This window comes from Sus scrofa, chromosome 13 (genome assembly GCF_054392235.1).
Source record: "Sus scrofa isolate SSC_HxYL_T2T_F1_AM1 chromosome 13, Sscrofa_HxYL_maternal_Yorkshire_Landrace_v2.0, whole genome shotgun sequence".
Lineage (NCBI taxonomy): Eukaryota > Metazoa > Chordata > Mammalia > Artiodactyla > Suidae > Sus > Sus scrofa.
This window is the reverse complement of record NC_139395.1, coordinates 117,377,869-117,392,810: the sequence shown is the minus strand read 5'-3', so window position 1 is coordinate 117,392,810 and position 14,942 is coordinate 117,377,869. Positions and strand designations below refer to the sequence as shown.

Here is a 14,942-nt window from a genome sequence, read left to right as displayed (position 1 = left end):
GACCTGGACCAATTCTCCCATTCCCACTTGTCAAGCAAGGATGCCTTATTCTGATAACTTTTTTGAGCAATTTATTTACTTACAGTGATCTCCCAAAGTCCCCTAAGTTTCCCTTGGTATCAGTGGTCCTTTATTGGGACTTGTAAAACTACATATGCCTACTCCATCCCTAGCAGTGTGAGTCTAAATAAATCGTGTGCTTAGTTCTAAGTATAATACCTTAGGCACAACATGCATTTCACCTGGGATATTAATGAAAAGTTCAAGGTATTTGACACATTTCTCTATGTTGTCAAGACAATGCCAAACTGCACTGGAAAGCAGCTGAAATCTCTGCTCCGATCTTTAAGCTTTTCAGCTGTGGTTTTCTCCCTCTGTTCTTTGGAATCTTGTCTGCAGTTCTGAGGTCAATCAAAAATCTGAGGGAATTGATATACATATTTTTACTTATCTATTTACAGCTCTCTCATATCCTGCCTTTTCCTTTCCTGGAGTAGCAGCTCCTCCTTGGTATCTTTTAAGAAAAGGGCCTTCAGCATTTCCTTTAAACTTTAGCTAGACTGACTTATTAGTTGTAGGGAGGAGCTTAGAAAAAAAATTACCAAATGTTTTCAATCCTCTATAATGGACATACAATTATTTTCTTTCTCATAAAAAAAAAGATGCAATCAACATATTATTACTGTTGTACTCACTAAAGGTAGGTCAATTTCACTGAGCCCTTTCCTGGAAAAAAAACAAAGGCTTCATGTGTTCACTGAAAATAAATAAGTGGATAATTTCTTGCTTAAAGTTATTTTTCATAATGATTTTTCTCTTTTTTTGATGTAAATATATAGATCAGGGAGAACCTAATAATCTGCAATGTCTTAAGAACTGATTCAGAGAAAAAATAAATAATTTTTTTAAAAAAATAACAATAGACAATGATATAAAGTTATTAACATCAAGGCTAAGAGAGAATGATATCTGTAGTTTTGATTACTTGATCTGTTCTCTGATTTTCAAATGCTATAATCATTACACTTCCAAAGATTGCACACCTTATACTTTTTTCCAATCATTTAAAATAGTATCTATATTTCTAGAAGTTTTAAAACTGAAATTTTTCAAATAAATTGCATTATTTTCCTGCTTAGAAAAATTAAGATTATGTATCAAATTACTAAATAATATCTATTTTAAAGTAATTATTTGTAGGAGTGAACTAGTGTATTTTTAAAAGATGGTGTAGTCAAATTCAAGGACAGGAGCTGAAATTCAATGAAATCTCTTCGTTTCATAAACAATGTACTTTTATTATTTTATTTTGTTTTCTTTTTAAATTTTATACCAAATATGATTCAAAAATGCTAATAAAGACAGTTCCCACTGTGACTCAGCATTAACAAATCCAACTAGTATCCATGAGGATGCAGGTTTGATCCCTGTCTTTGCTCAGTGGGTTAAATGTCCAGCAATGCCATGAGCTGTGGTGCAGGTCACAGACACAGCTCGGATAACAGTTTGTTGTGACTGTGGCTTAGGCCCACAGCTCCAATTTGAACCCTAGCCTGAAGACTTCCATATGCTGCTTGTGCAGCCCTAAAAAAAGCTATTAAATATTATAAAGTGATGTTTTGGATATTTAAAAATTGTAATGTTTCATAAAATATCAGAGAGTATAAACCATAAAACACTTGCAGAGTAAGTTTTTACAGGTAATATGTAGCATGTTTGTATTTGGAGGTATTCTTCCTTAAGCAGTTGTAAGGATAATTTTTAATTCATTTATCTGCAGATCTTCAACTTCTTCCATTTGAGAATTTGTTAATTTAGCACTGATTATTTATGTATTAGCTCACATTGCACAATGACTACTGAATACTGATGATACTTAAACATTTATGTGATACTTATAATGTGAAGAGTTCTGTTCTAAGAACTTTTCACGTATCAATCTATTGAATCCCTCAAATGATGCTATAAAGTGGACCATTTTTATTTTTCACTATTTTATTACACATAAACCACATCTAGAAGTGAAATTAAACACTCAGAAAACCTGGCTTCATTAAATGTGGTCCTATTTTGCTATCTTACCTCTCTATAAAAATAAACCATAAAAAATTAAAAGCAAAAATATTAAATTGATTTAAGCGTAAAATAAAAAAAACACAAAAGTTACAGCTATTATCCTAAGTAGATTATAATGCAATGAACTTCCTGATATACAATGAACTTCCTGATATACAATGAACTTCCTGATATACAAAAATCAATGAACTTCCTGATATACAAAAAATCAATGAATGAACTTCCTGATATACAAAAATCATTCCATATCTGAAAATACCTTCTCCAGGAATGCTTTCCTATTACTATGCTTTCTTTCAGACCATCCCTTCTGACATTTCCTTCAGCACTGTATTCTATAATTTTATAATTCTAAAACTTGATCCACAGTATTCTAATTTGCTAATAAAAAAATATGTATCCTTTCAGATCTTCAGGAGAAGAGACCCTACAATCCTAAGTATTACATCACTATTACTTATGATTACATTTATATTGTTACTGAACCAAGCTTGAGTCTCTTTGCCAGATGCACAGCAAAAGTGATCTGCTGACATTGGGTTGTGGTAAAGGAAAGTACAGTGTTTAGTAACATGGCCAAGCAAGGCCAAGCTCATGTTCAAAAAGCTGAACTCCCTGACAGCTTTCAGGGAAGGATTATTAAAGTCAGTGTGAGAAAAGGGGTTGCTTTATGTGTAATCAGCCTGTGTCCAATCCTCTAATTGGGTTTTGGTGAGGTTACAGGGTGTTGTTTTGGGAATCTCAAATCATTAACCTTTTGGTTCCAACTGGTCTGGGATCTATGGCTGGTGGTAAGCATGCAATTAACTTATTCCACCTGATGAGGGTTTTGGTATCTGCAAAACAACTTGAGGATATGGCTCAAGACAATGTCTCTAGTCCTGGAAAAGGAACTAAAATTCCTTGACTGTGTTTTATGGCTAAACTAATTATTTATTGTGTCTTGCTTGACTCTTTCCCTTTTTCTATGCATTTTTCCCATTTTCTGATTGAGTGTGTTCTTGGGAAATCAGGGAAGATCTAGGAAGCTTTTAAACAAAAAAGAGGCACCAGGGGGTGGGGTGTGTGTGTGTTGGGGGAGGTTGTCCCTGTGGAGCCACCACATGGTCCTGCTTGGTTTCAATATACCATGAAAACTTTCTTCATTTCTTTATCAAAATGGTATCTGTATTTCTTAAGGTAAGTTATGCGATTTTTGCCTCTTTTATTACTCATGCCCCGCTTAGGTGCAGTCATTAGTTTCTCTGTGTGAGTTTATTCACTTCTATATCTCTATCCTCCCATATCCACCAACCCCCAAAAATGGTTTATTTAAATGAATGTAATTTATTCAAGGACAAACTGCTTGAAATGCAGAACATTAAATTCTCACAAAGAATATGCCTATATTACTGAAACAACTGGGCAATATTTCAGTGCCAATTTGGAAGAAAACAATTTACAGAACTGTATTAATTATTAAAAATTAGAAATGATAGGATTGAGGAATGTCATTCAGTGCACTTATAGCCCACCTCATCCTTTTGTCTGAAACATCCTCTGAATTAAGATCCAATATAAAACGGAATACTAGAAATGGTCTGGAAATTCCATTTTCTCAACAAAGGACAAAACCTTCCTAGCAATAAAATTACCACCATTATGGTATTTATTATTATAATTTTTCCTACATACTATTTAAATCTATGACTTGTAACACTTCAAGTTGTATAAAATATAAAAGACATTTTAGAAGGACATTTATCACCAGCTTAGATTAATTTTAAAAGTATATTGCTATTATATTTTGGGGTTAATTGCTATTTTCTTTCATGCATTTCAGTAAAAATAAAAGATAGTTTAAAACATTAACGATAAAATCTTTAAGAAAATGTGTTTCTAAATTTTGTGTGTGCACTTTAGAAATAAACATGGAAAGAATCTTGACAAATCCTAGAGAGTCCACACAGATTTAAAAAATAAAATAGAGGGCTTAGTAAAAGAGACAAGCTGAAAATTCGACATTTAAGATTTCTCACTACACAGAAAACTCAATTAAAACTCTGTTTCGCACCTTTTCAAAATGATTTTCATTTACTTTAAATCAATAAAAACTACATGTAACCCCAGCTTAGATCTGGTTCTCCAATGCTGAAAATTTTCCCCACAGAGCACCATATTTACATACTCCTCTTTCCTCCTCACAAAGTCGCACAGAGGATCAATAGCAGTTGTTAGCTGCTGTGGCCCAGAAATTTTGTATCTACCCATCCTATAGATCTGTAATAAAACTTTCAAACTACAGAAGTAGAAAGATGACACGAGTGATGATCAGCAATCTCAAAATATTTGGGAAGTATATAAAATTACTACAAAATGTCTTATTTGCAGCTTTTGGGGGGACTGAATTTGTAGCTTAGCACTATGAAAATATTTCCATTTGATCATCAGCTGAGATAAAGCACAGATAATTTGTTCAGACTCCAAAGATGATAATTAAGGTTATTACAGTGATAACCTCAAGCATATTTGTAGACTTCCTAGGCAGTAATAATAACCAGTTCATCTTTTAATTAAAATGGTAGTCATTTTGTTTTCTAAAAATAAAACTGGATCTCATTGTTAGTTCAATGTTATATTTACTACAGCAAACATTTCATTTTCATTTGACACTAAAACACTTTTTGTCTTATGTAACCTAGGTTATCAAACTAAATATAAAATGTTATCATAATGTCTTCAGTAATCAGTAAAGCATAGCATTACATTTTTAAGGAGGAGACAGCTGGCTTTTTTAATAAAACCATTGTTATTGCAATTTTAGAAGTTCTTCATAAACAGAAAAGTACAGATATTACTCTCTTGAAATTTTTTAATAAGTAAACAGATCGATAAAAATTGTAATTGAATCAAAGCAACCTCTAAGAGAATAATTTTGTGTTTATAATTATAGCATTTTTTATTATTTTCATTTATAAATTGCAAATTATATTTCTAAATATTGACGAGTGACTAAGACCAATAGATGCTTAAGGAACTTTATATAACAGAGGGAAAGACTGCTGGACTATGATTAATAAAACAAGCATTTGCTTAGGTTATGGGGTATTCTTTGAACTACAGAGTAAAGAAATTTAAGATTCTTTTGTTAAACTTTTTGATTCCTCAACAGAATTTCTTGAAGATTAGAGCAGTTTCATATTGTTTTTAATGATTTTTTCATTCTCTTTCAAACCAAATATGTGACTGCAATCATGCCTCATTTCTCTTTTAGCAACCGATGTGATGAAGTCTCAAATACTTTATTTCAGAAAACTAATCACCACTAAATTTATTCTTATTACCATTTTCATTTTAAAACCAAATTTTTTTTTAGTTTCATTTTTACTTTCGATACATTAGGTAAAAATAGTAGATTGAATGATAGAGAAATGGCAATTTAGGGCAAATGATACATATTTTTTATTTAAAATTCTATTATTCCTAGAGTCATTGAAATAGGGAGTTAGTGAAATTAATTTTGTGACTTGGAATATTAAATTAAGTTTCTGTTTAACTACAAATAAAGGATTTGCAGTTAATGATGTTATAATGCAGTAGTTTATATTTGCATTTGGAATACAATGATGTTTCAGATAATTTACATTGTAATTAATCATTAATGCAAACAAAATATCAGGCTATATGCCTGATACCAGTGGAATCTTAATAAAAGGGATGCTGCTTCTCCCACCACTCCTTCCATATGGGCAAAAGCAATAGGTCCCAAGATGGGAGAGCTTAAGGAGAAAGAGCCCTGATGTATATGTATATATGTGTGTGTGTGCATGCATGTGTGTGTTTATGTATGTGCATATGTATACATGCACACATACATATAAACATACAACATACATATGGTGACAGGTACTGTAATACTGAGCACAATTACACTGGTCCACATATATAATAAGATAATAATTTATTCCTATAAATATCTGCTAGACTAGTTTGGGGAGTGCATATGAGTGAGAAGTTATCTTGCCATTTACAAGAAAAATAAAAAAGAAGTCAAAGTGGCTGGAACAGAATGATTAAGGATGGGGATAGGGAACAGTGTAGAGTAGCTGGGAAAGGCTGGATGATGTAGAACTAAGTGTACCATGTTGCAAGGGAGATGAGTTTGTTTCTGAAAACAGACATGGCTCTGTGGGGCTCCTTGGTGCAAGAGCCTTTCTGTGTCCCCCGTTTCTTGTTCTTAGGAAATGGGCCTCTTTCAGCCACCATGACCTTCCCTGAGTTCCTAGGAACAAGTTCAGACAGTTGCTAATCAGGGAAGGGAAGAACAGTCAAGAAACAATAGTACAGCCTTGGGGCAGGATCCTGGTTCCCTCTCAAGGAATACACATAATAACATAGGTACTTATACACCTAAAAGAAAAGTTATATTCCTTATGCTTCTTTTAAAAATGAATACTTTAAAACTGAACCACTTAAAGTCCTTCCCTGTCTTTCTCCCAGGCTTAACTGCACACTAAACACAATCACCCATACATAAATTTTATATATATATACACACACACACACACACATATATATGCAAATATGAACTAAAGATTAGGCACCCTGAGCACAATTCCCTGTGGGTTAAAGATTATTAGCACATGATGTTTTTCAGGAACCTTCCTAGTTTGTTCTAATCTCAGATCAATATGCCCTTTTCACAAATACTATTATTCTAGGCAATAACCCAGAAGACCCCACCACCATGATCATGTTGAGATCTCCTTACTCCAGCTTTTATTGTAGGAGAAAATGTCCCTATAAAAAGGTAGAAAGGAGAAACCCTAGTCCTGATGACTAAGCAAAACCCAGCCAATTGCCCCTAACCACCCCTCCCCCATGCATCTGCTCCTGTAAGCTTGCTTCTGCATCTACTACCTTGCATGATATCACTCTGGTCCGCCAAACACGGACCGGGAAGAGGTAGCCCATAAAAGCCTTGTGAAACTCTTCTTCAGGGCTCAGACTCTGGAGAGAGATCTGCTCTGAGCCTGCTGGTGTAATAAACCTGAGTTCAACTCTCCAAGTGCTTGCTTGGTTTCTTGCTAGGTAGAAGAGCTGACACCCTGCAGCCACAGAGCTGCTGGAGCTGGTACACTACAGCCACAGGGCTGTCACTAGAGCTGATAGGCTGCGGCACAGGGCTGCTGGGCAGCTGCCGTAACATGATGACTAAGATTCCCCCAAAAGATAGAAGAATTCATGTTTGTCCCAGTCCTGATTTCTATCTAAAAAACCTATTTTTCTCCTTTTTACTATAAAACTCCTTGTAATTCTTTCTAATGGGGGGCACAATCTTTAAGTCATTAGATTAAAGAGCCTGCTGTGACCCTCCTTTGCCTGGCACAGCAATAAAGCTATTTTTTTTCTCCTTTACCCAATACTCTGTCTCTGCATTTCAATTCAGCCCTGGCACACAGGGGCCAGATTCTGGCAACACTTCCATTGAAACAAAAAATAAAACATAAACAAAAAGAAAACTTTTGTTGTTTGAGAGAGATTTAATTAGGAAAGTGGTAAGACAAAAAACTGTCTTACAAAAAGTTCACTATTCCTCCTGGGGAGTAGGGGAAGCAAAAGTGAAAGCAGATTGATAATCAGGAAGCTATTGGTATAAGTCCAGGATGAGACCATGGTGTCTTTAGTGGATGGTGACACTTAAGTTTCAGAAATGTAGGTGGTGGTTAAAGTTCACTGGATGCAGGAGATAGAAATCTCCAGAATGTGAAACACCAATAATTACATTCCTGATAACAAGTGTTTTTATTTCCAGCTAAGATTCTTATTTGTATTCTTAATTCATGTTATACTCAGAGATGGGACTAAAAGATCATAATTCTACTCTATTAAAATGTTGTCCTATGAATGAACTCTACAACTTGCAGCATATTAAATACAGTAAAAAATAATATCATTGTATACCCTATAATCTTTTTGTTAGGTAGGATAGGATAGGATAAGGACTTGGATCCAGGTGATTCAAAACAGGTCATTTATTAATTACCTATCAAAAGCAGAAGGCCTGCGATCAAACAATAAAGACACAAGCAGATACAAGAGGAATGCTCTTCTGAGCATCTCCCTATAATCTTTTCCCATGCAAATAAGGCACCCTCATGTGAAACCAATTAGAGGATTCAAATACACCCCCATACAGAGATCAAAACAACACTCAGTCCTTACACAGGTGCAGGGGGGTTGGGACAGGAAATTAGTGGGCTTGGGGCAAAAGAACAGGAGTGCCAAACAGATCCACAATAAAGGAATTTAAGGAAAGACCCAGTTGCAGCTGGGGCCAGTCCCTACCCAGGGAGGCCCACTCTCTCTGAGGGCACAAATAAAACTTGCTGTACAGTTACCTGACTCTTAATTACAACCCCAGACGCAACTGGCAGGAGCATCTGACAGACGACAAAGTCTCATTAAAAACGCCCAGTTCAGAGATGTTTTACTGTGGTGTTGGTTCAAGGGGAAATTCCCTTCCATCCAGAGCCACTCCCATCCTGAGCTGATTGATCCTGCCAGGAGAAACCGCCTGCCTCCATCCTGCTCAGCAAGACCACTGGGTCTATCCCAGTGCTGCTGCTGCACCTTTCAGCTAGAACCTCACACCAGACCACGTGCCTCCACCCTTGTGCAATGAAGCCCACTGGCTCAATCACAGCGCAACATAGGCACTTCTTGGCCTGAACCTCCAAATCTTTGGATGTAGGCAAGGACAGAGGGAAACAGCACAGGGAAGAGGAAACTGACATTTTGATGTACAAAGTTCTCAAATTTTCAGTTCTCAGAGCCTTTTTCATAGTAGCCTTAAAAATATTTATGACCCCAGATTTATCTTTTTTACGTGTTATCTCTACTTATATTTGCCCAGTTAGAAATTAAAATGGGGGATTAAATAATATTAAGTACTTCATATTAAAATAAAAATAAACATGTCACAAAAACATGTTTAAATGAACATTAAATACTCAAAACCAAAATAATTAGAGAAGAGATATATTGTTTTACATTTTGCAAATGTCTTATACACTAGCCCACTACAAGATAACTGATTCTCATTTTTTTTTTTTACTATGTTCAGTCAGTTGTGGCATGTTGTTTTGGTAGAAGAACATGGAGAAAATCCAGCCTCACACAGAAATATGCAGATATAATGCTTGACGCTGCACCTAATTTTAAGGCGGTAGTTTTGTCACAGGGAATCCCCAGGGAATTAAAATAGAATTTAGGTAATAAAATAAAGTCTAACCTTTTCTTTTTTCTTCTCCTTTGTGCTTAGCCTAGTCTCACTTGCTCAAAAGATGTCACCAACAGAAGTCTTGCCTCAGCACTTCAGAGCAGAATTTCTGAGAAAAGTCTGCTCCAGAAGCCTCAGCTCACACAAGCCTGTAGAAAGACGGCAACTGAAGATGGCGGCAGTGACCTCGTATGCTCCACCCAGCGCGGCAATCTGAGAGCTTGGAACAACCTGTATAACCCCGCCCCCATCCCTCCCCACCCGACCCCGGAAAACTCTATAAAGCAGCACTGCCCAAAGCCTCCCAGGAACATGTGTATCTAAAATCAGAGCTTGCGTTTCTTGGATCAAAGAAGGAAGCCTTTTTATACTTCTGAACCAAGCTGGATTTCCTATTGCTAGGCAGGAGGACCCTTGTTGTGGCTGGGACATGAAAGGGTAGGTAACAGTGTTTTTTGTTTTATTAGTTTCATATGGAATCTGAAACTATATCAATTAACTTTTTGTACTTGTGTATATTACAATTCATTGCTCTATCTTGCCCTTTGACTGAATCAGGATACATTTGTGATGTTACATGTTACATTGCAGTCAATAAGTAAATATTGGTTCACTGAGTTATGCAGCTATACCAAATACTGACATATCCACTTTATTTAAATATCAAGTAACACTTGTGCTAATATTACCACCAGGTTTACCAACAGAAACTTTACTGGCAAGATGTAAAGATTCTAGTGGTAGATTAAGTTTTCTAAATTAATTTTTTTGGGGTGGGGGCACACCCACAGCATATGAGCATATGGAAGTTCCCAGGCTAGGGATCTAATCAGAGCTATAGCTGCAGCCCACTCTGCACCCAGAGCAAGGCCAGATCCAAGCTCCATCTGCGATCTACACCACAGCTCATGGCAATCAGGGATGGAACCTGCTTCCTCGTGGATACTAGTCAAATTTGTTACTGCTGAACCTCATCAGGAAATCCACGTTTTCTAAATTCTAATATTTGGTGGAAAGCTCAGGTGTTTTCATTTACAATAATTAGTATCATTTGTTTTCCTGGAAGAAAAAAAATTTCTTTAGTTTTTAAGATTATGTCAGTAAAATATGCAAGTCTGAATAAGCATAGTTTATTTTCTAGATACTCTTTCTGGTGAAAATAATTTCCATTAAAAACAAACTGGACCTCCCAGTGGATGCCCCACCCCCAACCCCTTGTGGTCAGGGCCCACCCAGTGCTGGGCCCACCTAGTGTGGGCAGAGTGGGAATGCCTGTTTGCTTTACCACAGTCTAGCGCCAAGGGGCCTAGACTCTGGTGTAGAGCAAAAGACCAGGCAGCCGCCAGAACCACAGCAGCTGGTCCTTCCTGAGGAAACATTTGAGGATGGGTCTTTCATCTCTGTGCTGTTTGTAATTTGAGTGGTGAAGAGATGGCTGACAGTGTCAAAACCTTTCTGCAAGATCTTGCCAGAAGAATCAAAGATTCCATCTGTAGAAGTAGTATTATCTCAAAACTAGGTGCTTGAATTCATCAAAGGAGAGAGGAACAGTGTCTAAGAGGGCCAGGAGTAAGATGGCTCAGGAGAGAGGAAGCAAATTTGAGTCACCTATTGTGAGTGGATTTTCTAGTACTGTGCATGGAATGACAGAGTATTCTGGTTAAGTCTCCTCCTGCTTTATGAAGTTTTTCTTTCCTGTGCTTTCAGTAATGGCCCAAATCAGTGGTGGTCCATCTCTACATGGAGATGTTTGGTCCTGGCTGGAATTCTTCTTCATGTCAGTTTTCAGTGAAGACATCCCCCCTTTGTTTGTGCTTAGCAAAGTTGGGAATGCAGTTTGGTTAAGGATATAGATGATCTGGCATTTGAGGTATCAGGAAGGAAGCTTCACTCATGTCAGAATACTTGCTAACATGCTCTTCAACCTTTTGCTGTAGGGTCTTTTTATCCAAGGGATTTTTGTGAGTCTCTTTCTCATCCATCTTGTTGGTCAACTGGTTAGTCTCCTGTATTTGTCTCTTCTCTACTCACTGTACTGCTTCAAATATTTCAGTTCAATAAAATTTGAACTACGTCATTGGTTATCAAACAAAGGAATTGCCCTTACTAATTTGCATTTGATTTGCCCTTGGCTTTCCTTACAGCAATGCAGTCCTCCTATGTTATCAGTGGCTGCCTTTTCTCTGTCCTCCTTCCTTTGTTTATTATTAGCACTAATGAAGCAAAGAGCCCTAGCAAAGCCTACTTTTTCCATCTGCACTTCTCCTTGCTGGTTTTATTAAGCAACAGAATCTTCCACAAAATGTTGTACCTGCAACCTGCCCCGAGTAGCTCAACCTCTGGAGAGAAGTTCCCCTCATCAAATCAATCTCCTGCCAAATTGAAGGCTGTTGCAGGTCATTGTGTTTCTTGCCATCCAGAGGTGATAGGCTGGCATTGGAAGGGTGCTGTGGCAGCTATTTACCTTGTTCAACTCACCCACCCTGGGAGAGAGGACCCACCACACCAAGAATCCTCTGTATTCCCCTTCTTTTCTGAGGAATTGAGATTTTTGTCTCTGGGGCACATAAGGCAGAATCTTCCTGACACTAGTTTGTGGATTTTTAACTCTGGTAAATCTGAAAGGATCACAGGTTTTTCCATAACTCTTTTCTAGCATTTGTTACCCTCTATGCCTGGACTGATTTTAATATTTTTTCTTCCTGTCCTATTTACCCTCTCACTTCCCCTTCATGCCTTCCACCTCTCTGGATGAATGCATTTTTTTAAAAATTCTAGCTATTGTATTTTGTGGACCTGTTTTTTTTGGTTTGTTTTTTCCATTTTTTTTTTTTTTTTTTTTTTTTTGCTTTATAGGGCCGCACCTGCAGCACATGGAAGTTCCCAGGCCAGGGGGCAAATCAGAGCCACAGCTGCCAGCCTATGTCAGAGCCACGGCAACATAGGATCTGAGCCACACCTATGACCAACACCACAGCCCACAGCAAAGCCGGATCCCCAACCCACCGAGCAAGGCCAGAGATTGAACCCACAACCCCATAGTTCCTAGTCATATTCATTTTCACTGCACCATGACGGAAACTCTGGGACCTGTTATTTTTGTTGTTTTTCTGTGATGCATTATGGGTGTTGAAGGTAAAAGTTGCTCCTGGCCACCCTCTTTATAGCCATGTCCACCTTGTTTCTCGTAACTCATGTTAGATTTTGTTCTTTCTTACTCTACTACAAAAAACAAGCCTGAAGAAATGGGACAAGAGGAAAGATCTCACAGCCAGGTTTGCTGGCTTTTGAGGAGTCATTCTCTTTCTTCTCTTTGAAGGGGAAAAGGCTCTCTCTCACTGGTACATTTAAAGTTCCCCAACTATAAAGAGATACCAATTTTGGACAAGTGCCACTGCAACACAGAATGCTGAGAACCTGAACTTTTAAACTCTGGAGTTTTATTGTTGGCCACTGCTGGATCCATCTGCTATTTCAAAGGATTATAGGGTGCTGCAAATAGGAACTGAAGAGGTAAACTTATTTAACCTATTAAACCTGTTGGGGAAAAAACTAATTTAGCTTGCAACTGAAATGGTAACCACTTGCCCCCTTCACATAGATGCTTTTGCAAACAAACACCATCACACTCAACTAGCAGAAATGCTTTATGAATAATTTCCCATTTCCTCACACATAATATTGAAAAACCTGTACTCTGGGGTCAAAATTTAATCAAATCAACAATTTGTACTGCTTCATCAAGGGCATTAAGTGAAAGCTGAATGTCTTAATTTCAAGATGGTAAAAATATAATGAATACTAGTATACTTTAGTTCTACTGCTTTAATTAATGTCAAAGTGCCATAATTTTAATCCAAAATTGCTTTAGCAACATTGGTGCAAATTTCAGCTCAGCAAAATTCATTATTATTATTATGAAAAATATTTTAATGTGATGACTTCCTGAAATTGTTATAGGGAAAACCAGAAGTTCATAAAAGGCACTATGATAGCATAATTAAATTACATTACACATTTTTATGTAAACAATTTTGTGACTGTCTTTGGAATTTGTTATTTTGTCTGTATTAAGGAATTGAAGAGGCCCATATTGCTTTAAACCTCTGATAACCCTCATCAGATGGACAGAAAACAAGCAAATCTAAGTACATATTGCCAGGGCTTGACTGAATTAAATGTGCAGACATTTAAGTCTAGTCAAATTTTTAACCTTTAGTTATTACTTTGAGACCACAAATCATTCAGTCAGCCATCCAACTATACTTTAACACCCTAATAGAAGGGGAAATATCAAAATACATAGATGACTATTAAGAATTTTTTTCAAAACTCTAGAAATTATTTCTCACTTTGCTATTGTTTTCTGGCTAAAAAATCACAATCTATTATACATGTCCATGATTGAGATGACAAATTTAACAATGTATGTTAGGGATTAAGTTGTGTTCCCCTCCCAGATTTCTATTTTGATGTCCTAAACCTGTAGTAACTCAGAATGTGACTGTATTTATAGAGTCTTAAAAAGGGGAAATTAATATGAGTTCTTTAGGGTGGTATCCAATATGACTGGTATCCTTATATGAAGACACAAATACTCAGAGGGAAGGATCATATGAGCACCCAAGAAGAAGACCTTAAAATAAGATAGACATCTGCAGTGAGGGCGAGTGGCCTAAGAAGAAAGCAACCCCAGTGATCCAGGACTTCTAACCTTCATGACTGGGGTGGGGGTGGGGAATCTGTGGTTTAATCTATCCAATCTTTGAATACTTTGTTATGGCAGCCCTTGCAGCCTAATAAAATGCATTTGAAAAGTAATTATTCCCAAGCCAATTTAGGAAATTTATTGTTAATTGATAAAATTATGCATTGAAATATTTAATTTTCATTGGCTCAGGTATAAATACATCCACAATCAATGTACATGCTCACAAAACTCTAACATAAATCCTTTTAGGTTGTATTTTTTTTAAAGAGAAGTGCAAACACAGGTACCAATTTTGGTTCCATTATTTTAAAAAGTTCAAAATGTAACCTATAGTAGCTTTTGGGCTTTTTTCAATGTCCTATAAGGTCATTTATCTGAAATGCTATTTGGTTTCAAGCAGTTCTCTTTTAATATCTCAAATAAAATTATTGCAATGAATAGTATCCACTCTAGGTGCGAGTGAATGTGAACATTGAGAATATGACAAAGATAAATAATATTAGTTCTCTACTATCAATTGTTTGAATTAGGAAGACAGACATATATGTATTATCAATATAATACAAGGACAAATTAGTCAATGTTAATTTATTTAGACTGCTATTCTATAGGGGTTCAGAGGATGGAGGAATCAAAATATGTTCTAATTTAGAGTCGCATTTTGTGAAAGGAGTCTATGTCTTCGTATTCTTATTTTATTTTATTGAAAACATTAATCATATTTCCATTAAAAACATTTTTAATTTCTACATATGGATTATCCATAGGTCTGTTTCTAATGTGTATTTGTATCCTGTGTATATAAATGTTTATTGATCATTGTTGTTTACTTATGATAGCTCTGCCAGTTTACATGCTTGATTACTTATTATTAAATGCTCTACATTTTTACTG

The 14,942-nt window shown here is 36.3% G+C and overlaps 1 long non-coding RNA gene and 1 pseudogene across 3 annotated transcripts in view; one reads left to right on the top strand and one right to left on the bottom strand.

Moving 5' to 3' along the window:
• LOC110256329 (uncharacterized) overlaps nt 1–9,538 on the bottom strand; it is a 568,755-nt gene extending 559,217 nt beyond the window's left edge. For all 3 annotated transcript variants that reach the window (XR_014822608.1, XR_014822607.1, XR_014822609.1), the window contains exon 1: nt 9,350–9,538. This is a non-coding gene — a long non-coding RNA (uncharacterized LOC110256329). The remainder of the gene's footprint in view (nt 1–9,349) is intronic.
• Nucleotides 9,539–10,741: 1,203 nt separating this feature from the next.
• LOC102165566 (etoposide-induced protein 2.4 homolog pseudogene) lies at nt 10,742–11,993 on the top strand (annotated as a pseudogene).
• The last annotated feature ends 2,949 nt before the right edge of the window (nt 11,994–14,942 follow it).